The following is a 23,418-nucleotide window of genomic DNA, read 5'->3' as shown; positions in this document are numbered from 1 at the left end:
CCAAGAGAAGAGCAAGGTCACAGAGAACAGGTACCATGACGTCAAGATCATGTCACTTGTGTGTGAGAGAAGAGCAATGAAGAAATGGCCAGAAGGGATTCTACAGTGCCCACTGTCCTTTGGGACTCTGCTTTCCCCCAGTCAGCCCACACATGACCCCTCAATAAATGCCTTTTCTGCCAAAGAGTGAGAGTTTCTCCTTTATAGTCTGAACAGCCTTACAGAGATGGCCCACGTGCCTTTTTGATTTTCACAAAACCCTCATAGTGGAGGATGGGAAATCGGGGCTCCTGAGTCTCGTCTAATGCTGCTTTCTTTTCTTTTTTTTTTTTTTTTAATGCTGCTTTCAATATCCCACACCACCTTTACCTTTGGCATGAGATGACTGAGAAGCAAGCGTAAATGTGTCCTCCTAGTGTGGGATTACATTCTAAACCTACTTGATTCACAGTGGCCCTGAGATCATCCCTTTTCAACCCCTCAGAAAAAATGTGCTCCATAAAGAGGAATTGGCGGTGGTCCTCCCCTTGCTGAGAGTTCCAGTCTGTCTCAAACTCACCCAGTTCAGTCTTCAAAAAGCCACAGAGAGAGGATCTGAACACCCAAATATGTCATCATGCGAAGAATATAAAGTAAATACGTGAAATAATACAGCCATACATTCACTTAAATAGTGCTAATAAATTGTTAGGCTTGGCAGGAAATGGGAAACAGCTAATAGAATAATGAAGAGTTTGTTTACTCCTGGAGCAGACTGAAGTGATGTGCCACGTAACCGCCCCCCCCCCCCGCCCCCGCCAGCCAAGAACCCCGGCTAACAGGCTTGCTTGGGGGTGAGGTGAGCCCCGGAAACTCCTGCTTTCTACATTTTAAAGCAAGTGCTGTTGAACGAGGCCACGTGATGTGATGAGCACTGGGTGTTACACACAACTGATAAATTATTGAACACTACCTCTGAAACTAACGATGTACTATATGTTGGCTAGTTGAATTTGAATGAAAAAAAAAAGCAAGAGCAAGAGCAATTGTTATGCTAGGACTGAGGGGAGCAACAGGGCGAATAATCCACACAATCAGAGGACCAGGGAGGGGAAGGGGATGTGACCTCTGGAGGTGGTCAGGTCTGGATTCAGGAACAGATCGGTGGAGCAGGAGTGGGCATCAGACCCAAAGGAAATTAGTCGAGAAGTTACCAACCAACCTATTGGGTGTGCAGCCTTGCAAGTCAACTCAGCCCTTCTAAGTCCCAATTTTTCTTTAGTAAAATGAGAAACAGCAATACCTAACTCAAAGGCCTAGCGCAAGCACCGTATGCGGTGTGAGAGCCCGCAGGTGAAGCATGGTGCCCGGGGCTCGGAACATTCCACGGCTGTCAGTTATTGCAAACAGGGTGCCAAAGGCACAGCTACGTAGCCCAGAGGCCAAGGATCCATGTTCTTTTTTTTTTTTTTAATTTTTTTTTTAATTTATTTATGATAGTCACACACAGAGAGAGAGAGAGAGAGGCAGAGACATAGGCAGAGGGAGAAGCAGGCTCCACGCACTGGGAGCCCGACGTGGGATTCGATCCTGGATCTCCAGGATCACGCCCTGGGCCAAAGGCAGGCGCCAAGCCGCTGTGCCACCCAGGGATCCCGGATCCATGTTCTTAAGGCCAAACTAGGAGGGCATATTTTTCCAAGCTCTAGTCACCATCGGAGTGAAAGAGAAGCCCACTAAGTCTATGTGGGCAGATCCCAGGACCAGCCACAATTCGCTTCTTCAGTCATTCGGGAAACAAAATTCACTCCTGCATTAAAGTAGAGAAAGAAACCTAATTACTGTGAAAAATGATAAAAACTTACATCCGTAGGATAATGTTTTATTTTGTAATGAAAATTAGAACAAGTAAATCATCTTTCTATTTGGTTAGGAAAAAAAAAAATCACAACCACATGTTGAGGATATAGGGCAAGATGCACAGTACACACCAACACCCCTGCACTGACCTGTAGGTCGTTAGAAGTTCATGCTGACGACGTGGCCGGTGCATCAGTGTGCCCCGGGAGAGACCTACCGGGCCCGCTGTGAGTGACATGCACCTGTTCCCCATGTTCCCCTCGCCTTGCGGCAGTATGACATAGGGGAGATTAGAGGCCGAGAGATTACTTACTTAGAGGGCTATGTTTTTTTGTTAGGATTTTCAATTTTAAGGTTCTCAAAGGCAGGAATCGTATCTTGTTCATGTTCTCTAGGGTATATTTATGGATATCAATTGCCAAATTAAAGAAATCTTGGAAATAAAAGATGTACAGTTATTCGTTGTAATAACCTTAGTTTTCAGGAGACATTTTCTTTCTTCGAAGTGCTATATGATCTTGAGCCAGGTGTTCATATAGCCCAAGGTCAATTTGAGGGCTAGGTTTTTTCAGCTTGCTTCTGGTGGTTCCAAGTAAGGCAAAGAAACTGGACTAGGAATGGGGGATTTGGCCACCTTGGCCCCCACGCTCTCTCTGCTCTGGCACAAGGCTAACCCGTCACTCCATGTGGTAATGGAGGCAGGCAAGCCTGGGAGGCTGGGCGAGGGGAGAGGCTGGGCATCTTCAGACCTCCCTGGAGGCCACTTTCTTTTCAGCCTATTTGTGTTCTTCAGATTCTTTAGAGCTGTGGCTCCAGACCCCCCAAGAAATAGCCTCATAAAGTGCTGGTTAGCACTGGGTATAAGGAGGACTGACGATATTTTCTCCCTTCTCCCTGACACAAACAGTAAATGGCTCTGTCAGGAGATAATATCTAATGCCACATTATTGTATCTTGGAACTCAGATACTATGATCGTTCTTATGTCTAACACACAGCAAGAACACATGGAAACGAAAATAAATGCTTCTAATTAGCAAACGAAAATACATCTGAGCCAAGTGAGTGCTGTCAGCTGTTTAAGAGGCCTCCTTGGCCTCTGGGGCTGCCCAGTGACAGATCAAACCACCTAAACACATTCTAACCACAAAAGGGATGAGATTTTTCAGACTCTTAGCCACAGAATGGCTTTTTAGTTCACTCTGCAGAAGATTTTTTTCCCTACTTGTAATAAATGAGTTTAAGACGAAATCAAATTTCGATACTTATAAAAAAAATCAGCCAGTACAATTGATAGCACAGTTTAAGGAATGAAACACTTTTGCATGGAAACAATGATTCATGAACTGCTCTTCCCTACAGGAGATGAAGCCATTTGGGCTTTCCTCAGAGATGCTTATATTACTGGCAATGTTTAAAAAAACTTCATTATATAGAGAAAATTCCAGCCTTCAATTTTTCTTCTTGAGAGGGTTCAGTGGTTGCTTTGGTGTATGTGTGTCTCTTGGTGAGTGTGTGTGTGTGTGTGCATGCACGCACACACACACACGCGAGTGTTTCATAAAATTAGATTCTAGCAAAGGGAAAGTGCATTTATGCAAAAGCAATTCATCAACCACTTCTGTGCTCAGAATTCACCGAGGTAATTTAGATACTTTAATGGCAAGGTAGTTTAGGTAGGTAGGAGGCGATGTCCCCTCCCCCATCTGACTGCTATGGTAATAGAAAACGTGTGCTCTAAATGAATCTTTTCAGAAAAGTAATTCTAGTTTTAATTATTTATCCACTACCAAATATAAAATATAATTACATAGCCAATGTCCATGGGAGCAAAATCCACAGCCCAGTATAGAATAGGAGAGCTTTCTGCTTTTAGAAATTTTCCATTTAAAAAAGAAGATATTACAAAAATAAGATTAGCCAAATGCAGCTTTTAGTGCTAATCTGATTTTCATGATGTTAGTGTTTAGCAAGAGTCCACTGCTTGCTCAAACACAATGGCTCCAGAATTTGCAGTGTTTTTACCATGGCCTTGACCTTTATGATGTCAGACATATATTACTTCTCTGCTATAATTTACTATTGACATCATGGATTAAATTTGTTGTTTCAGCTAATGTAACTGAGCAAGCAAGGTAGATTGTGAAACCAAAGCCAGCTACTGAAATACGAGGGTTGTCAAGTATAAATTTACAAAAGATATTCAGACTGGGTGTGGAAGACAAAAATAAATGGACAAAGAAGCTGTTTTTGACAGACTGCAAGGGGCTAGAGACTTCAACTTGAACATTGTAAATCCAAATGTCACGAAACACTGCTGCAGAGTGAGAGACACGTCTATTCCTCAGGAATATAAATGGTGATGGGAAACCAAACTTTCAAGACACTGTGCATTTGTGAAAAGTATATCCCTGCTGCCTGGTAACAAACTCACTGATCTCTTCTTCCTCCGCTCCTACCCAGCTTGGAAATCGTTGCAAGTCCCTACCCTAGAACTGGCAATGACCACAAAGCCAGCATTCCTTAGGACACCACTTGGATGAGAAACCCAGGCTATATTCCCTAACGTAAGCTATGACTGGTCTTCCCGTCTCTGACAAATAATGTTTTAACACCAAAATTTGAGTGGCTTGAGAGTGGATAGTGTAACCACTGAAACATTGTGAAGGTGCTCCATCATCAGCACTGCGACTCCAAGGGAAAATAACTGAGCCTCCTCCACGCCTGGTCTCAGAACAATGCCTGGCCTGCCAGGCTGTGTCTGTAGGAGACTGCTCTCGTAGTCAGGCTTTCCTTGTAACCTTCCTACTGTTGTATTTTCCCAGATACCCTGCAAGCTAACAGCATTTCAGAATAACTGAAATCAGAACACAAAAAATGTGGGCTACCAGGATAGATTGATGAGTAGAGAGCAAAAGAACAGAAGACTAGGAAGTAAAATGTTTTCCATATCACAGCTTGTTATTATGGAAAATGCCCATTTGGATTTCTTAATCTAGTCCAGAGTTAGACTAGATCTTATGGATGGTATTCAGTGGTCATGCATTTGGGGCATTTTTAAGAGGATAGAGAGCTTGGGGTTCCTTTTGTTCCTATAAAGTCACTTAATAACGTGTTATCCAGACTTTTCTATGGAACGTTGGAGAATACCATTCATGTCCATGAGTCGAAAATACAATGAGTATTTACTAAATAACACATAGTACTTATGCTGTACTGGGCCTTAAAATTACATAGTCACCATTACAAATAGATTTTGCCCTCAAGTTTCTAGTCCAATATCCATGTGTGTCTATGTGTAAGAGGGAAAAATGCAGATTCTAAGAGCAATTTCAATGTGGGAAAATGAGGACATGAATATATTCTTTGCTTCTGGTCCAAATTATGCCTTTAAATACGCTATTAAAAGCCTCAAATGGGGCCAGACAGTATTTTCAGGTAGATATGAAAAGAAATGACACAGAAAGCTCCTATCTACATCTATTTTGGTTAGCCATGGAGATGCCACGATTGAGAATGGGGTGAACTTCAGAGACCCATCACCATTTTGGGTGTGAGAATCCTGGAAGGAAGATGTGCTACAAACCTGATGCAAAAAAAAGGAACCAAGAGCCCCTTGATCTGACTCCAGATGCAACCTTAGAGACATTGACAACCCCCAAAGGAAGCTCTAACTTGCCTAGACCTCTCGACACCTCTTTACATTAATTTGCAGGTGACTGACCACAGGTTAAAGGGACACCCTCCAGAGCTCCTTCTCTTGGTGTAATTCAGAAGCCCATGGTCCCTTATCTCCTTGATTTTCAGGGCTACGTGGGTGGGAAATTTTATTGTAAAAAGTTGTTGGCTTAATTATTCTTGAAGAAAGTACTCTATTTCTTCATTTAGAAAAATACTTCCTTTGTTTAGGAAAATCAACTTTTACTTTGCCTGACCCTAGCACTTAGTTAACATCCCATGTCCTATTTTCATGAGCTATTTATGTTGGCTTCTAGCCATGTGTATTAATTTATCTCTGTTTTCCCCCAGGCCAGTGAATTTGTTGGGATGTGTTCAGCTACATTAAAAAAAATCAAATACAGTTTAGCCAATATTTTCTCATTTGTCTTAAAGTTCACAAGTAATAATGTTAACAGTTGGTGTGGTCACTTTAAATCATCAAGGGCCAGCCTCCTTCCAGCTCCTTGCTCTGCCGCCTTAACACATGGCTTTCACCCTCCTGGTTTCACAAAGGAAGGAGAAAAAGACAGAGAAGTAGGAAGAAGTGGGGTCTTTTTCAGAAAAGGAAGACTTTCCCAGGAATCCTCTGCAAAACTCTACTTGGTCAAAATTAGGTTACTCTTAACTGCAAACAGGAGTAGAAAACACAGGTGTTGTCTGGGTATGATGCCACCATGAACAAAGAGTAAGAGTCTGTGAGCAAGGAGAAAGGAAAGGATCGGAGATTAAGTACACAGCAGATTGTATGTATATGGAAGCTGCAGCAACACACCTAGTGACTCTGCTACATGTGTTTGTTGAAATGAATTCTAGATGATGCAAAGACTTTGAGATTGCTCTCAATTTTTCTAACACACACACACACACATAGGCATACACAGAAAAGCCCTCCATATGTGTTTTTCTGAAGACTGGGAAGATGATAGACTTTCCAGATGCTCCTGTATAAATAGTAAAGTCCTTTGGACATTTTCTTATTTGCAATATGACAAACACACTGGACCTTGAGGAGAAAACTTGGTTTTGGAACTGATTTTGCCATTTTTCCTCCCTGGGCTTCAGTTTTCCAAATGGTTTCCCTGCCATCTTCTACAGCTACAAGTCCATTCTCTACCCAGTAGATACACATATCTCCACTGCTCAAAATCCCTGGATTGAAATCCAAAGTTCTCAGGATCTATCCTCATCTATGTCTCCTACTTCATGGGGTACTACTCTCCCCTTTGCTCATTTCACTTGGTCGCACTGGCCTCCTTTGTTTCATTAACTATGTCAGGTTCTCTGTTGGCCTGTGCTCTTGCTGTTTCTCTGGAATGCTCTTCCCCAAGGTCTTCAGTGACTAACTCCCTCTTATTGTTCAAATCTCAGTTCAGATGTTGCCTCCTAGCAGTGATATCTAAACTACAATTTTCTACCTGAACCCTATTACATCATTTATTATAGAACTTTGTTTTCTCTTTAGAGAATGTACCTTGGCTCTTAACTTGATCATTTATCTGTTTATTGTTTGCCTCTCACTGAGCATGTAAATTTCTTGTGAATAGAGATCTCCTCTATCTTAACCATCATGGGTAATTATGGCATAGTTTCTGTCAAGTACACTTCCAACAAATAGTGTTCAGTGAATGAATGAAGCAAGAGAGTCTCAGACTTGATCTCACAGTTCCCTTCCAACTCTAAAACCCTATGACTTCCATCACCCAGGGCAACTACATGCATGAAATGAGCTTATGTTATGTGAGTGTTGAAGTCAGGAAGCAGTACACTAATGTTAAGGCTATTTTAAAAATAGTGTAATTTAGGGCGATTTGTAAACTGTTAAACAAAAATTGGCTCTTTGAACAGTGTTTACAAAACAAAGCTGGAAATGATAAAAATTAGATCCAGAGCAAATGAACCATTTTGAAAAAAAGTGTTTTCTGAAAAGGTGATATTCTGGAAAATAATACCAACTGAGCAATTTTTTTCCACAGTCACCTCTGTAGAAAGTAATATTCTTCCCCTATCCTATAATATTTGAGGAAGTTCTATTTGCAAGTCATTTCTAAAGGGCAGCAATTTATTTGGTATTAGTGACTCTATGACCTGCAGACCCCACTCGGTGAGATCATATATTTCTGTAATATCTGCCAGATATGATATTGCATTGATGTGAGTTCAAGATTACAGAAGACATACCCATTTGAAAACTTTCATTGGCCCAGTTGTGTTTCCAGATGGAGTAGAGCAAGAAATGGAACCCAAGAGTCTGCCTAGATGTTCTTTAGTTGTGTGCCAGAATCAGCTGGATCCAGCCAATACTTAGTTTTAATGATAGAACAAGCATGTATTCCCAAGCACTGATTTGAAGCAGTCACCTCACTTCACGTGGGCATTCGTGTCACCTTAGTTTAGGGAACTTTGTTAGGAATACCAGGACTCATGTCATGTCACTCTTCTATATCTAAATAGTCAATGGCTCCTCTATCCCCTATCTCCCTCACTCAGGGCCCCACAACATGGCCCAGTCTAATTCCTAAGCATGTAATCTCTCTGCTCCTATTTGCAACCACTATATTTCATCCAAACTGAATTGAATTTTTCAGAAAACGTCTGATACTTTCTTACCTGTCTGGCTTTGCCCCGCATACCCAATTCTTGAGGTTCCCCTTCCTCAACTCCCATCATCCCCACTATAAAAAAAAATTACCTGTTTCTTAAATCCTACAATCCCCTGCCTGGAAGTCATCTCGCCATCCTCTTTGTATTTAATTATAATAATTATGGTTTACATTTATTGATATCATGCACCAGACACTGTTCTAAATGTTTTTTTGTTTTTTTGTTTGTTTTTTGTTCTAAATGTTTTGTATAGTTTATCCTATAGCCCTCAGATATGAGATAAGTATACGAGATAAGTACTATTGTAATCCCACTTTCCAGATGAGGATGCTCCACCCAGGGGCACGTGGGTGGCTCAGTGGTTGACTGTCTGCCTTTGGCTCAGGTCGTGATCACGGGGTCCTGGGATCAAGTCCCAAGTTGGGCTCCCTATATGGAGCCTGCTTCTCCCTCTGCCTGTGTCTCTGCCTTTATCTCTGTGTCTCTCTGAATGAATGAATGAATGAATGAATAAATAAATAAATAAATAATAAATAAATAACATCTTTTTTTGAAAAAAAAGAAGATGCTGGACTAAAAAGGAGTTATGAACTATGAATACAATGAGTACATGTGTTGACTCAAGAATAGGCATATGATCTCTAGAGCCAGTGGTATGCATGTGCCAGTTCAAACCAGCTTGAGAGAACCCACGCTAATATCTCCTTCCAACTCTGCATTCAGTGATGTCATATTGGTGGCTTAAAATAGGCTGTAGCAAGAGTATCTACACCATGGAAACAGGCATGAGCTACAAAGCAGTACAGCCATCATTTTATTCCAGATCAATTGTTAGACATTTACCAGTATAGCACTGTCTGGAGCTCACCTTCTCAACCATTACATCAACCTACCTCACCTATTTGTGTGTTTAAGTATTATTCTTACTAGATTGTGAGTTCCTCCAGGCAAGGGACTATGTCATACTTATTTATATCTCATGCTTTCTGGGCACGCTGCCATCCTTCTCCTCAATAAGTATGTGATACAGTTATTGGAAGGATTCGTAATTCATTGCCAAAGTAGCTAATACCAGTATTTTATTTTGAGATGAAAAAAGTAGTAGTGGCTGTTCTTCTAGTTAAACCAAAAGTGTCCTCACTTTTAAAAATATTATATATTTTACATATTTACGTATTTATTATAAGGGACTGACTCGTGTGATTGAGAAGGCTGAGAAGTCCCAGGATCTTCTGCAGGCTGGAGATCCAGGAAAGTCAGTGGTGGAGTTCCAGCCAAGTCTAAAGGCCTGAGAACCAGGAGAACCTGCAGCATAAGTTCTAATCCAAATCTAAAGGCCTGAGAATGGAAAACTTATCAATAGTGTTTAAGTCCCAGTCTGAAAGCAGAAGATTGATAACTCCACTCAAACAGTCAAGCAGAGAGAGGAAAATGTCTCCTTTTCTCTCTTTTTGTTCTATTCAGCAGAGGCCTGGCCACATTCAGGCAGTCAATCTGCTTTACTCAGTTTAAGGATTCAAATACTAATCTCTTCTCTAAACACACACACACACACACACACACACACACACACACACACACACAGAAAGAGAGAGAGAAATAATCTTTAGCTGGATTACTGGACATGCTGTGGCCCATTCAAGTTGGCAAATAAAATTAACCATTACACTGACCAATAAATAAGAGGGATGCTGGGTAATGACTTGCTTTTCTCTGACCTCCTCGGACCTCTGGGATGGACCCTAAAGCATCTCATCTGATCCCAAGAACTGCACCCTTCAAGAGTCCTCACTGCCAAGCCCTGCTCCGCCCCCCGCAACACCCCTTAGCTCAAACCCCTTAGATAGTGACCCCACCTAGGTCATGTCTGAGATTACTGTGCCTCTAACATTGGGTAGATTAAACTACTGACTTCTCCCAGGAAGGGGCCTGTCTGTAGGCTTCCCATGGTCACTTAGTATCTGTCTACCCCACATGCCCAAACTTGCTCTCCTGCCCCTACTGGGGGCTCGCAGCACACTGCATGACAGGGACAGTGCTTTCTATTGTTTTGTTTTGCTTTCTGACCAATCTTAAGCTCCTTAAAGGCAAATATTGCATTTTTCAAATACTGTCCTGTTGCACTTAGCACAGTGCCCGCCCCAAAGCAAGGATTGTCTGAGAATAAAAGAAATGGCACCATATCAGAAGATAGCCGGTGTTCTGAAAGCCTCGAGAGGCACTTAAAACAATGGAGGAATTTGTGGCAGGAAAACGTCTACCTACAGCAGGAAATGGCATGATCCAGAGGGTTTTACCTTGTTTAATTAACACTCATAATATTTACTGCGTACCAGGCAAGATTCTTTGCACTTTTTAGGATAATAACTCATTTTTAATCTTGAGGAGACAAATAGGTTAAACTACTTGCCTGCAGTCAAACAGCTGAGTTGCACAATCAAGCTGTGTAGCAAAAGAGTCCTACTCTAGACAGGACCTGATGCTGCTTTTGTGAACCAGGCAGTTATGAGGGAAGCCAGCAGTCAGGCCAATGAGCCAGAATCAAGTTTGGGGAACAACTTCAAGACCAGGAGCCAGAGAGGCAGAGTGCTAGGGAGGCTTGGGAGACAGAGCTCTGATTGAGGCAAAGATGCCAGACTGTTCTCACCAAACACATCTTGATGCCAATCTCATTCTCCCTGGAGAATAGAAAGGCAACTGATCCATCCTTGGTATACTGCTTGGTGGCTAGGAACAGGCTCTGGGGGCGGATAGCCCTAGCTCTGGATCCCATTTCCACTGCTCAACAGCTGCTAGGCTTGGACAAATTATTTAGCCTCACTGAGCCTCAGTTTCTACCCTGAGGGATTGTTATAAAGACTGAACTTGGGAAGGACTTACTAAATGTTGGTTAATATTGTTATCACTGTTGTCACTCATCTCAAATCCTCTTTGACTTTATCTGAGCTGATGCAGCAAATATAAAATTTGTAATTGGCTCCTATATTATGTCCGGCCCTGGTTTTGGGCCAAGTATATCTTCATATAAGGAATTTATTAATTCTCAATTTTTGTGCGTGTGCTTACTGTGTGTATGCACCAAGAACTATCTTAGATGCTTAAGAGACAAAGATGAATAAAGCACTTTGTGCATTATGGTAAATAAAAATGTAAAAAGAAAAAAAAGACTTAGAGATCGCTGTAATAAATGGTATCCCAGTGATATAAATAAGAATAATGGGGAACAGAGTGCCAGCTGCTTGGGAGGGGCCTAGAATCTTCGTAGTTGAGCTGAGTCTCGAGGAGTGAGAAAGACCTTCTAGATGGTAGGGAAAGGGGGTGGCTAACATTCCCAAGGAACGTGCAGAGTGAACAAAAACATAGAGGGACAAATTATTTGGCTTGGTTGTGTGTAGGGTTGTAGCAGGAAATGAGTTTGGAAAAGGAGGCAGGCATCAGATCCTGTGGACAGTAGAACAGTGCTGAGGGATTTTAGGTAGAGGAAATGATGGGATTTAATTTGTATTTTAGAAAGATTATTCTGGCAATAGTTTTAAAAATTGATTAATAACATAATCTCACCTTCAGTAAAAGCTTTAGTGATTTGCATATGCCAATCACAACATTTTGCCCCAACCATGAATCTCCTGTACTCTAAATTCCTTAATATTTTTATGTTAGCTGCCTTTTTTTCCTCAAAATTATTATCACAAGCTTAAGTGGAAAGTCAGTGTTATTTGTCTTAAAAGTGAATAAAATGGAAGGAATATTAACAAAACAGTATTACAAAATTCAATCTAGGTATTTTCCAAAAGTATTGAGTTCTAAAGGCTTCTAATTTTGCTTTTAATGCTTTCAAAGTAGCTTTGCTAGGATGCTCCCCCAGAAAAGTTGTAGTGGGCAGAGAGATGGGTAAAGTAGAGTCAAGGGAGTTAAATAAGCTGCAAGTATAAAGTGGGAAAAGTAGAAATAAAGAAGGCAGAGGTAAAAAGACAGTTCAAGGCATGGGGGGTAAGGGATAGGAGATTTTCACATGGACTATATTTTCACACACCTCTGAACCTTTGCTTATGTTGAAATATCCATCCCAAACCCTCCAGTGCCCTCTTTCTCTCACCCAAATTACTGTTCTCTCCCACTTGTTTCCACAAAATTGTTTTTGTAGTTGGTACATCTCTGTAGTCCTTGACAGTGACGTTGTGTGCTGCAAAGCTTTGTATTTTGAAGGCTTTGGCAGTTGCCTACAGTGAGTGTGGAAAATGTTAAGTTGGAAAAAAAATAACAACAACAACAACAAAAAAGAAAAAAATAACAAGTGTCAGATGGATGTTAAGGATATACTAGCACCAACATAAGACTTTTTCTTGATCCAATTAGATAAACTGGGCAAAGAACAGAAAAGACAGTAACTGTCTAATCACATGATCCATGTTATGAGCCCAAATTGCTTGGAAGCATCTTACACTTTGGGAAAACATGAATTAGAGTAGAGGATTTATAACTTTTTTCATCAGGACCTATAGAAGAAATACATTTTATGTCTAGAACCAATAAGAATAGGAGCATGGGTGCTCACGCACATTCACACACACACACACACACCACTGGAGGAAAGAGCATCAGTAGTCACCCCTACTCTGTGCAGTGTGCTGCAGTATGCTTTATCCCATCCTGTTGTCTTTCCTTTTCTTCTTCTTTTTAAATGGTGATGGGGAGATGCTAAATTGATGTCACCATCCACTAGTGGCTTGTGAAAAATCTCATACTTTGAATATCTCTGAATTAAGGGAAGATGGGCTGGAGTTAAGAAAACCACAGATAAGGGACGCCTGGATGGCTCAGTGGTTAAGCGCCTGCCTTTGGCTCAGGGCATGATCCTGGAGTCCTGGGATCGAGGCCCACATCGGGCTCCCTGCATGGAGCCTGCTTCTCCCTCTGCCTATGTCTCTCCCTCTCTCTCTCTCTGTGACTATCATAAATAAATAAAAAAAAAAATAAAAAAAATAAATAAAATCTTAAAAAGAAAACACAGATAAGGCTATTGTAACCATTTATGCGAGAAATGGTGGGTCCTACTGGATGCTAGTGGCAATAGAAATGTATTAGAAGTGAAATTGATGGTGTGATTATACTCACCTTTAAAAAGCTGTAACAGGGCAGCCTGGGTGGCTCAGCGGTTTAGCGCCTGCCCCTGGCCCAGGGCCTGATCCTGGAGTCCCAGGATCAAGTCCCACATCGGGCTCCCTGCATGGAGCCTGCTTCTCCCTCTGCCTGCGTCTCTGCCTCTCTCTCTCTCTCTCCCTGTGTCTCTCATGAATAAATAAATAAATTTTAAATAAATAAATAAATAAAATAAAAAGCTGTAACATTTAACATAGAGGGTGGAATTTATAAGTCCATTTATTATGTGTTAGTTTAATGTGAATCACATTCCCTAGCAATTGGACAACTTTGGGTGACTTTTGAGGGGAAAGTAGAACTTCTGGAAAATGGCTAGTGGCATCAACCTTCCAAAGCAACTCATTTAATATGCAGCAAATCTGACCATGTTGGGCTTTTCTTTCTCTTTTTCTTTTCTTATGTTGGAAAGCATTCTATTTGCAAATTCCATTCACATCATGCTCTTCAAGAAATCTTCAACCGTGGATGCACTTGGGTCTTTAAGTCAATGCAGCGATTGTTGTCTTGGATGATAGCTTATTTTGTAACCCTCTCTCTGGTAGCCAAATGAGTGTGACAGTGATGAAATTAAAATTGTAATTACATTGTGCTCATAGTGTTTGTTCGAGTGAGACTTAATGACTGGGTTCCCTTGAGCAAATTGCAAAATATGAAAACGTTTCAAGGTTTAAAACAAGGAAAAATACATTTTCTTGAATGGCTCCGGAACGGCCACCTCTATTTTTACAAGTGTGGCTATAAAATAAACAATCTTCATCTTTAATTTACGTTGGCTACCACACCAAGATGCTTAGGTGTTAAGAAAGGACTGTACGACGATGCATTTGCCAGACAAAAAGCTTTCCCTGTTATTAATGACTGGTGGTGCCCCAGTGTAATCAAAGGCCACAGCTGCGGTGATATACAGCAGTGACAAACCTCAGGATCTTTCCTTCTCAATGCTAACCTAACAGCCAGCAGCCGAGAACTTCCAGTGCTGTATATCTACAAGATAAATAGCACAAGATATGAATATACGTATTGCTTACAGTCTTGAAAAGTATTGTTATATCCCCCTCCGCAATCATTCTAAATATGACGCAAGTGCATTTTTCACCATTTCAGTACAATGCTTGTTGTTTGTAAATGGCAATAGTTTTCCAGTGGAGATTTAAAACCCTCCAACTCTACCAGTTACTGCAGTCTGATTTGAAAACCGGTGCCTATGCTGCTGATGGTGTCAGTAGAACAGGTTTCCAGAGATTCATTACCCCTTTTACGTTGACAGGCAGCATCAAAAAAGGAATCACTTCAAGAATATACTAGAAATCATTTTTATTTTTACTCCTCGATCATGCCAAGATGATCTAAAGGGAAAACTGAGAGTCACTCATGATATGAATTTGACATGAAGGAATCTGTAAGAAGAATTCACTGGTGTTTTTATTTCCAGCTATTAAGCCATTTTTCCCCTCTCTCTCTCCTGCTTTGAACCTGTGACCAGTAAGTGCCATATTTTGCTTGTTAGGAGTTCAAGAAATACATTTAATTGGGAGTTATGGCCAAGGTAAAACACAGACTAAATAACCAGCTTGAAAAGAGGTTAGCTTTCTGCACTTACTCAGGTGTGAATTCCTGTGGAAAAATTCTATAATCACTAATCAGGTTTCCATTAAAAATAAAGTGAACAAAACCACTGAATGGACAAAGCAAGGTCTTTTCCCAGATCAATAGCAAAGACACGTCCATGCACACACAGAGGAAGTCGGTGCAGCTCCATGACCTTTTCATGAACTTTCTGGGAGACGGAAAGATCATTCAAAGGGCAGAGGTCAGCATTCATGCTGGTCACAAACAAAAATCAGATTTAACTTCATATGAAGGATTCAGTGCTCTCACCTACTGATGCAAATTAAATACTATTATTGTACATTTTCTTACATTACCTATTGCAGAAGAAACTGCTTTTGTATTTGAAGCACGGATTAACATTTACTTACTAACTCCTATTATTTTGCTATTATTATCAAGCATCACCACATTAAAGTGGAGGTTTAAAAACTGGAAGACCTCAGTTAAGATGGGAATCTTCAGCTCATCAAGAAGAACAGATGCTCAAGATGCCCTCTCTGGGTGCTCCCCACACCAGCCTCAGGACACACAGCACAGAGAGAAGAGCAGGATTCCAGAACCACACTATGACATGAGTTAAGAAGAGAGCTTTAGTTAGAAATAGACTGCAGGGGCGTCTGGGTGGCTCAGACAGTTAAGTGTCTGCCTTTGGCTCAGGTCATGATCTTAGGATCCTGGGATGGAGCCCTGCATCAGGCTCCTTGCTTCCCCCTTCCTCCTGCCCCCCTACCTCTCCTCTTCACTCATGCATTCTCTCTCTCTCTCTCACAAATAAATAAATAAAATCTTTTTTTTTTTTTTTAAGAAAGAGATTGCATAGGCCAAGAGGGGAAACCTGAGTACTGCTTTTCTGTGGACACAGACTCACCACACAGAGAAAGAGACCAGCTCTTAATTTTTGCTCCAAATAGTTCTGTGCAGAAGATGTAACAGTGGGAATAATCAGGAATCAAGAGCATTTTACAAAAGAGTCATGTTTCAAGTAGCCGAGACTCAGATCAGCATCATTGTGAAACCCCAAAACTACACGGATTCCTGGGTGGAAGTTGTCCACACAGAAGTGCCAACTGGTAACATTTCTTGCCAGTGTTCTTCAACAAAGGGGAACCCAAATAGACCAAACTCCTTTAGAATCAGTTAGTGTTAAGGCCCTTTGGGGGGGCTTTGAGAAATCAAGCAAGTATCAGAATATAGGAATTCTACTATTCAGAAAAATTCAGTATCTTAGCTATCAATTAAGAAGGAAAGGCATTTTCAGGGGATCCCTGGGTGTCTCAGTGGTTTAGTGCCTGCCTTTGGCCCAGGGCATGATCCTGGAGTCCCGGGATCGAGTCCCACGTTGGGCTTCCTACATGGAGCCTGCTTCTCCCTCTGCCTGTGTCTCTGCTTCTCTTGCTCTCTGTATCTCTCATGAATAAATAAAAAAAATCTTTAAAAAAAAAAAAAGAAGGAAAGGCATTTTCAGAGAAACTGATGCAACCACTAAAAGTCACAAATGGCTTTGTATCCCGCTATGGATGGTACATGGTAGTTCAAGGTTAGACAGTTCTGGAGCTTTTAATAAATGCACCTGTAACATATAAAGAAATCTGGATACTAATTCTCTTGTGCTCCAACATGTGTCCTAAAGACACTCATTATTCCTACCTGTCTGTGTTCTATTTTCCTGGGTACAGCATTTAATTTTCTTAGTTGACCTATGACGGAAGCAAATTTCAATACATCTTAAATCCATTTCTACCAGTAGTTATGATCTGTGAAACTTTAAATCTCAATATTTTGTGTTAAATTGGAAATTAGCTCTTGGGGAAAAAAGTTTATCTATGTGGGCATGTGGGAAGTAAGCTGGGCCTGGGAGGGTGGATGCATCCTAAAACCTGTAGAACTTGACATTTAGGGAAAAAAATTGGTAGAGGATTCCAGCTTATGCTCTTTGTTTTCCAGAAAAGAGATCAATGCTTGGTGATACAGTTTGTGACGGGGTAGGGGAGACCAATGAGAACAGAGGCAGTCCCTGACCATCAGAAGGGACTGTGGGTCTAGTGCTGGGGCAGGAGCCTAAAACTCCTCTGGAGATACAAGCTAAACTCTGGCTGCTGAACTGTGGGAAGGTAGAAGATAGACTGGGGCGGGCCCGTTAGCTCAGGTATAGATAACACAGTATCAGACATGGAGTAGCCACTTAGGCCTGGGAGAAAGAAGGTGTTTGGTTAAATACCCAGCTGCCTGGATTAGAATCCTGACTCTAACACCTGCAATATAAATATCCTTGGACAAACTAATTAACTTCTGTAGGGATTTGTTTATTCATCCATATAATGGGCATAATAATAGTAACTTCATAGGACCATATAATCATATGTAATATTACACTGAATGCTTTAAGCGCACTCTTCATCTACCCTCCATGACCCTCTGAGGTAGACACCTTTTATTTTGCATTTTAAAGCTGAAGAAATGAAAAAAAAAATAAAGTTGAGGAAATGGAGGCTCCGGTAGGGTGACAAACTTGCCACCATCTCACATTTGATAAGAGGCAGAGAAGGGACTCGATCCAGGAGGTCCTGCATGGAACCCTGTGGCAACCTCACAGTCTGACCCCAGGAACTATTCTATATTGGTCTTAATGGCTCTGCTTAAATGGCCTCCCACTGAGAGCCATAGTATTTATTTAAAATAAATAAGCTGCTTATAAAAGGACTTAACATAATGGATTTCTGCCTAGCTTTTTTCCAGAAAGGCTGACTTGTCCAAGCTTATGCAACTAATTAGTGGCAAAATTGCATTAAAGGTTCATCTCCTGGCCCTTAGTGCGCATGCTTTCCACCGCACACACGGCCACGATTACAGCTTTCAAGATGGATTGTAAGACTGCTCTGTGAAGCATGGCATAGTGGATAAAAATGTGGACTCTTGAATTAGAGTGCCTCAACTAGCACCCTGATGCTACTGATGTGTCCTGCGACCTTATAAAAGTTCAATGACTTCTCTGTGCTCATCTGGAAAATGGGGCTGATAATAATAATATGACCTATTTCCTCCAGGCCATGGTGAAGACTAAGGGAGGAATACATGTAGAACAGTTAAAACAATGCCTGGGACACTAAAACCACTCAGTAAATGGTAGCTGCTACTATTTTTCATTCAAGCACGTAGCCCCCGTGTAATCAGATCAAGAACTGAATTTCACAAATTTTGCCTTGTACTTTCCAGAAAAATGCTGGGTCAAGAGGACTACAGTTGGTACATGGTGGACTGAAGTACTAAATTAGAAGGATAGAGGGTTATATAAAGTCTCCTGAAGAGGAATGGTTAAGCCTTAGTTCTGAAATCAGATAATACTTCAAAGAATCTTGGTAACTTTATAGAGAAGGAGGTCTGAGAAAGCATTATAGTTGAAAAAGGAAAAAAATTAGAGGGGAGCCTTGAAAGCATACCATACCCCGGTGATAGTAAATTTTACTGAGGGAAGGTTTGGGATTGCAAGAATCATGATATTATTCAGATCAGAAATAGAGAGCAAACTCAGCTAAATATAATTTGTGTGAAACATTTTAAATGTCAATTTTTAAGAGGAAATATAATATGGAACATAATATAAATGTGTATTGGAATGAATGGAGAATTATAATTAACCTGAAATAAATATTAAGCCCAATTCTGGGGGAAGAAGGCATAAAGATTTAAAAAATCTATTTCCCTTTCATCGACTTCCATAAAATTTTTTTTTTAATTCTTCACAGAGCACAGCGAGTACATTTCTGCCTCTTCTCCCTTTTAATGTGTTCAACTTGGTTTTAAGCACGCATCAGAAAGCAGCTTACAATGAAAGCCTTTTGTCGTCTGTAGACAGAAATGTCAGAAGCTGAGCCCTGGCCAATACAAGGTATAAAAGAATTCCCCTTGATGCCATCTGTCCTTCAAGGTCAAGCCCTGCACAGCTGCATGCTCAGGATGGCCTAGGATCACCTGGGCAACCTCTGGGTGATGCTCATATTTGAGATGTGACCTAACATGGGGAAGAAAGTGGAGAAACGGCAACATGATATTTAACAGATTCTGGTCTGAGTGATCACACATTTGGCTTCCTGCAAGGCATAAATCCATTATCTTCAAAACTGGCCTACTTACATTGCTGGCATTCCTCCTAAACAGCTGCGAATGATAAGCCTTACTCTACATAATTTTCTTTAAAGTACCTTAGAGATATGATTAACCATATATATATATGATGGACCCTTATTTTCCTTGTTTCCATGTGAAAGCTCCAGAGATTTCAGTGACCTCCTCCATTTTTTTAACTGACTCTGAGTCCTTCAAAGCTGCCTCATTCTACAGAGATTCAGATTCCAATAATGAGACCATATCTTAAAGAATAAACTTTTTAAAAAATTACAGGACTAGATCACACATTATAATCCACCATTCTATTGTAACTCACGTAGAGAATTTTTCCCCCCTACAACATTCTATTAAACAAAGTGACATTAACCAAGAGCTTCTAGAATAAGAAATGCATTGGCACTGGTTTCTTGCAGTGCTTGAATAAGGTCAGCAAATATTGAGACCTTGGACCTTAGATAAAATTGTTTTCAGAGCTTTTGGGTAAAAAAAAAATCCATCCATCCATCCATCCATCCATCCATCCATCCATCAAATGGAGCTCTCCTTTTCCAATCTACTAAATAATCCTAGAGTCATAATCATGCAATTTGGAGGGGTCTATGGTAGTGTGCTGAAGCCAAGTTATGACTGGTTGGCAGAGTCAACTGTGTATATCTCTTCCCACCTCGGGTTTGGTAGCTTCAGATTAGGGATGGTGGAAGTATTTACACTTTGGACAGTGGCAAAATCTTCTCTCTTCTACCATTCCAGGAGCTTGTTGCTTAGTATTTACCAAGCACCACAGGCCATGGATTCAACCCAGGACTGTAAAGCTGGGGAAGGTTATTTCTGCGGACACCAGGCATTGAGATACATTAGGTACTCGAATAGTGTCTATTATGCTCATGCCTTAAAATGGTTGTGAATGGATGATGTGATCCTGCGAAGAAAAACTACAAAAGATTATGCTTGTTAGTTGAGTTTGTTTTAAACTAACTTCTATGAAATATAAAAACTACTATTAGGGAAGATAAAATGAACCTCACATGGCCATGGCTGACAATAGGATTTTGTAGAAATGTGGAAAAGTTGAGAGTGATGAATCTTCTGAAAATAGCCTTTTTTAAAAATAAAAAAAAAAATCTCTCTATATATGTGTTTGTTCCTTTTTTTCCTCTAAAGAAAAAAAGTACCTCATACATTAAAAAAACAATGACGACAAGAATCTTTCCATATGTTTTACATTAATGAAGCAACTTCCTCTCTGGAAAAAGATTGTTAAATAAAGTGGATTTAACTTTGACTCATCATTAGCCCTATCTCCTTCCCTGTTCTGGGATTCTTGACTCTCAGTACTACACATCCTTCCAGGAGAGTCTAGTAGTAAAATCATGGTCAGAGTTTAGCTTTTATTGATTCTGAAAGAACAATATAACAAGATACTGACAATAATAAACAGATACGAAGTTGTTTCAGCCTGGAAACAATTGCAGCCATATAACCCTTGGTGGCCTCTTTTGTATGAACTGTTATTTTTCTCTTCACAATGACTAACATGGGAACGATCATCCATCCAATCCACCAGGTTCTACTTTGCTCAGGAAATGGTTAAACTACTGCAGGTCAGCCCTCCAACCTCATGGAAATGCTTTGATTTGTCTCCCACACAAAACCAATTTGAGTCATTTATTTTACTAACAACTCCCAACAGAATCAAGGCACTGCACAAAGTCTCCTTTTAAGAAAAATTTACCCGCACACATATGTGACTTTGCCAAGAAAGTTTCCTCTGGAAAAGACACAGATTTCAGGCACTTCAACAAAGTGTCTATGGAGCTTTTATTTAATATCGAGGAATTGCACCATTTTGGCTTTTTTTTTTTTTAAAGCAGCCTCACAATTCCAATCTAGTTTAATTTGATGCTGTTTCTGACATAGAAAATAAAAGTTTGACTCAGGAATTCTCTGGGGCAAACAATTCAAATGTAATATTACTCCAAGGACTCGTAGCCACAGAATTGGAGGATGTGGGACCCTGACTCTTGAGTCTTGTGGTATCCAGTCAGTCAACAAATACATATCCGGTGTCCTCTGGATACGTGATTTTGTAATTAGTGTTTGTATAAGTGATTCTTGTTTAAACATCGCATATATTTCTATATCCCATCTTCCAAAACAGACTTTCCAAGGGAAAGAAAATCAAACAGTTAAAAATATACTTCTCAAATAACAGCTCCTGTTCCAAAATGGGTGATTCATAATTGAGTCAGCTTCTCCCTCTCAAAGGTCACCATTGGAACAGCCAGGAGGGAGGGTGACATTCTCCTGTGACACCACGGCCCCTCCAGGGTCATCCTGCAGCTACCAAGCCACTGGCTTCATACCACATACACCTGAGTGAGCAAGATCTTGGGTGACGATTGAGTAAAGGAGAAGAAAAGGAAAAGAGAAAGAGGACCGAGAAGTTGCTTTGATGAAAATAGAATCTCTCCTTTGTGTTCCAGTTTCAAAGTGAACCAAGTTCTGCACATGCCACTCTCAAACTGTAAGCCTTAGGAACACCAGCCTGCATCAAGTCGTTAACCTTTTAGGACCTACTCAAAGCAGTGTAGTGTGACTTTATTAATGAATGCTTTAATGTGGTCTATAAAAGCTAACAAACACAGACACTTATTATGATTCATCAAATTTAATATTCCATCAAACCTTTCTGTTTAAAAACCAATGATTTTTTTTAAATACTAAAATCTCAAAATGGAAGTCCCTCACTCCAATGAAATTTAATGCATCAAAAAATAAAAACCATAAGAATTTAATACTGGTTGAAATTTTGAATAAACAATCAAAGTAATAAATGCTGTGCAACATTAATTAATAACTTCAGAAAATATTTTATTAAAACCATAGACAACCAAGAGATGTGGTCCTCAAAAACAGACTTGCTGTTTAAGGCACACATTGTCTGCTGTGTTGCTAGGAGGCAAAAGACCCTATTGTAAAACAGCTGGGTCTCTTGCTTCAGGCAAAGACAAATTCTACAGTCAAAACACTTAATGAGAAACTTCTAGAATTTTTGCACTATTGTACTCAATGACCTTTATATTTTGGAAACCCATACTTATGTGCTTGACTTTCTCTGTAAGATCCCTTTTGGTGTAATCTTGGTATATAGTTTCTCATTGATATTTTATAAACTGGAAGAGCTCACCTTGCTTGCATTCAGTATTCATCTACAAAAATTCTTGGGCAAAGTTTTCAAAATGTTAGTTTGCTTTACAGATACCTTCTTCATGTTTTTCTTTTTTCAATGTTTGTGTACTGTGGCATTTATCAGAAGGAAAATGAAAAGGAGAACTTTGGTGGTCTGATCTGGTCCCACTTGATTTTTGTATTTAAAATCTAGTTCACGAAAAATAAATAAATAAATAAATAAAATAAAATAAAATCTAGTTCACGGTCAATGCCTGGTATGAGCCAAAAATTAGTAGTTTCAGGGAAACGCTGTTCCAGGTCCTGAGAACCCTTTGTGGACAAAGAAAGGGGCCTATAAATTATGCCACCAGGACAATCTGCCATGTCATCAAAGAAAAATCCAAGTTGGATTATTATCTTTTTCTCTTCAAATCATCCTGTAGATGGCTTAAGTGCTTTGCAAACTTTATTCCTCTTTATCTGGTTGTCAGATAGGTTATCTCTCATTTTACTAATGAAAGATCAGACTCAGTGAAGTTAAGTGATGAGCTAAGGCTCCAATAGAACTAAATCAAGAGGCTGACATCAGGATCTTTCCATCATTAAGAATGCCATCCATTTCCTTAGTGAAAGGAACTACAGGGAAAGAAGGGAAACTGAGTAGGGAAAAATTAGAGAGGAAGACAAATAATGAGAGTCCTAACTCTGGGAACCAGAGTTGCAGAAGGAGAGGAGGGAGGGGATATGGGGTTACTGGGTGATGGGCACTAAGGAGGGTACTTAATGGGATGAGCACTGGGTGTTATACTATATGTTGGTAAATTGGATTTAAATTTTTTTTTTTAAAAAAAGAATGCCATTTCTTATCTCCTAGGACAGAGAATGCCAAGTTATGTGAATTTTACCCAGTTCAGTTAATTTCTCTCACACTGTACATAGTACACAGTTCTCAAGCACACTCCAAAACAGAAAAAAAAAAAGTGCATGTTCATAAGATTTTTTAGAATGATAGAATCTAGGAGATATTTTAAATGACGTGGGAAGTGAAAAGCTACTATGTTTCTACTATGAAGTGTGAATAATTCACTCACATTGTCTGAGATTTCTGTGGCAAACTGACTCATGGATAATAGGGTAATTATAAAAAAATAGTGCCCATGTGACAAAAAGTAGGTGAGTTTTTAACTTTCAG

General features: G+C 40.2%; 1 long non-coding RNA gene across 2 annotated transcripts in view; it reads right to left on the bottom strand.

Moving 5' to 3' along the window:
* Positions 1 to 1,488: 1,488 nt before the first annotated feature.
* Positions 1,489 to 23,418, bottom strand: part of LOC112668155 (uncharacterized) — a 40,705-nt gene continuing 18,775 nt past the window's right edge. Inside the window, exon 3 of one of the 2 annotated variants that reach the window (XR_003141518.3) lies at positions 1,489 to 1,789. This is a non-coding gene — a long non-coding RNA (uncharacterized LOC112668155). Of the gene's footprint in view, positions 1,790 to 13,520; positions 14,304 to 23,418 lie in introns of those variants that run through there. The other variant, XR_003141517.3, reaches the window with a different exon arrangement.

This window comes from Canis lupus, chromosome 36, assembly GCF_003254725.2.
Source record: "Canis lupus dingo isolate Sandy chromosome 36, ASM325472v2, whole genome shotgun sequence".
NCBI lineage: Eukaryota > Metazoa > Chordata > Mammalia > Carnivora > Canidae > Canis > Canis lupus.
Note: the sequence above shows the minus strand (reverse complement) of the source record. Positions and strands in the feature narration are given on the sequence as shown.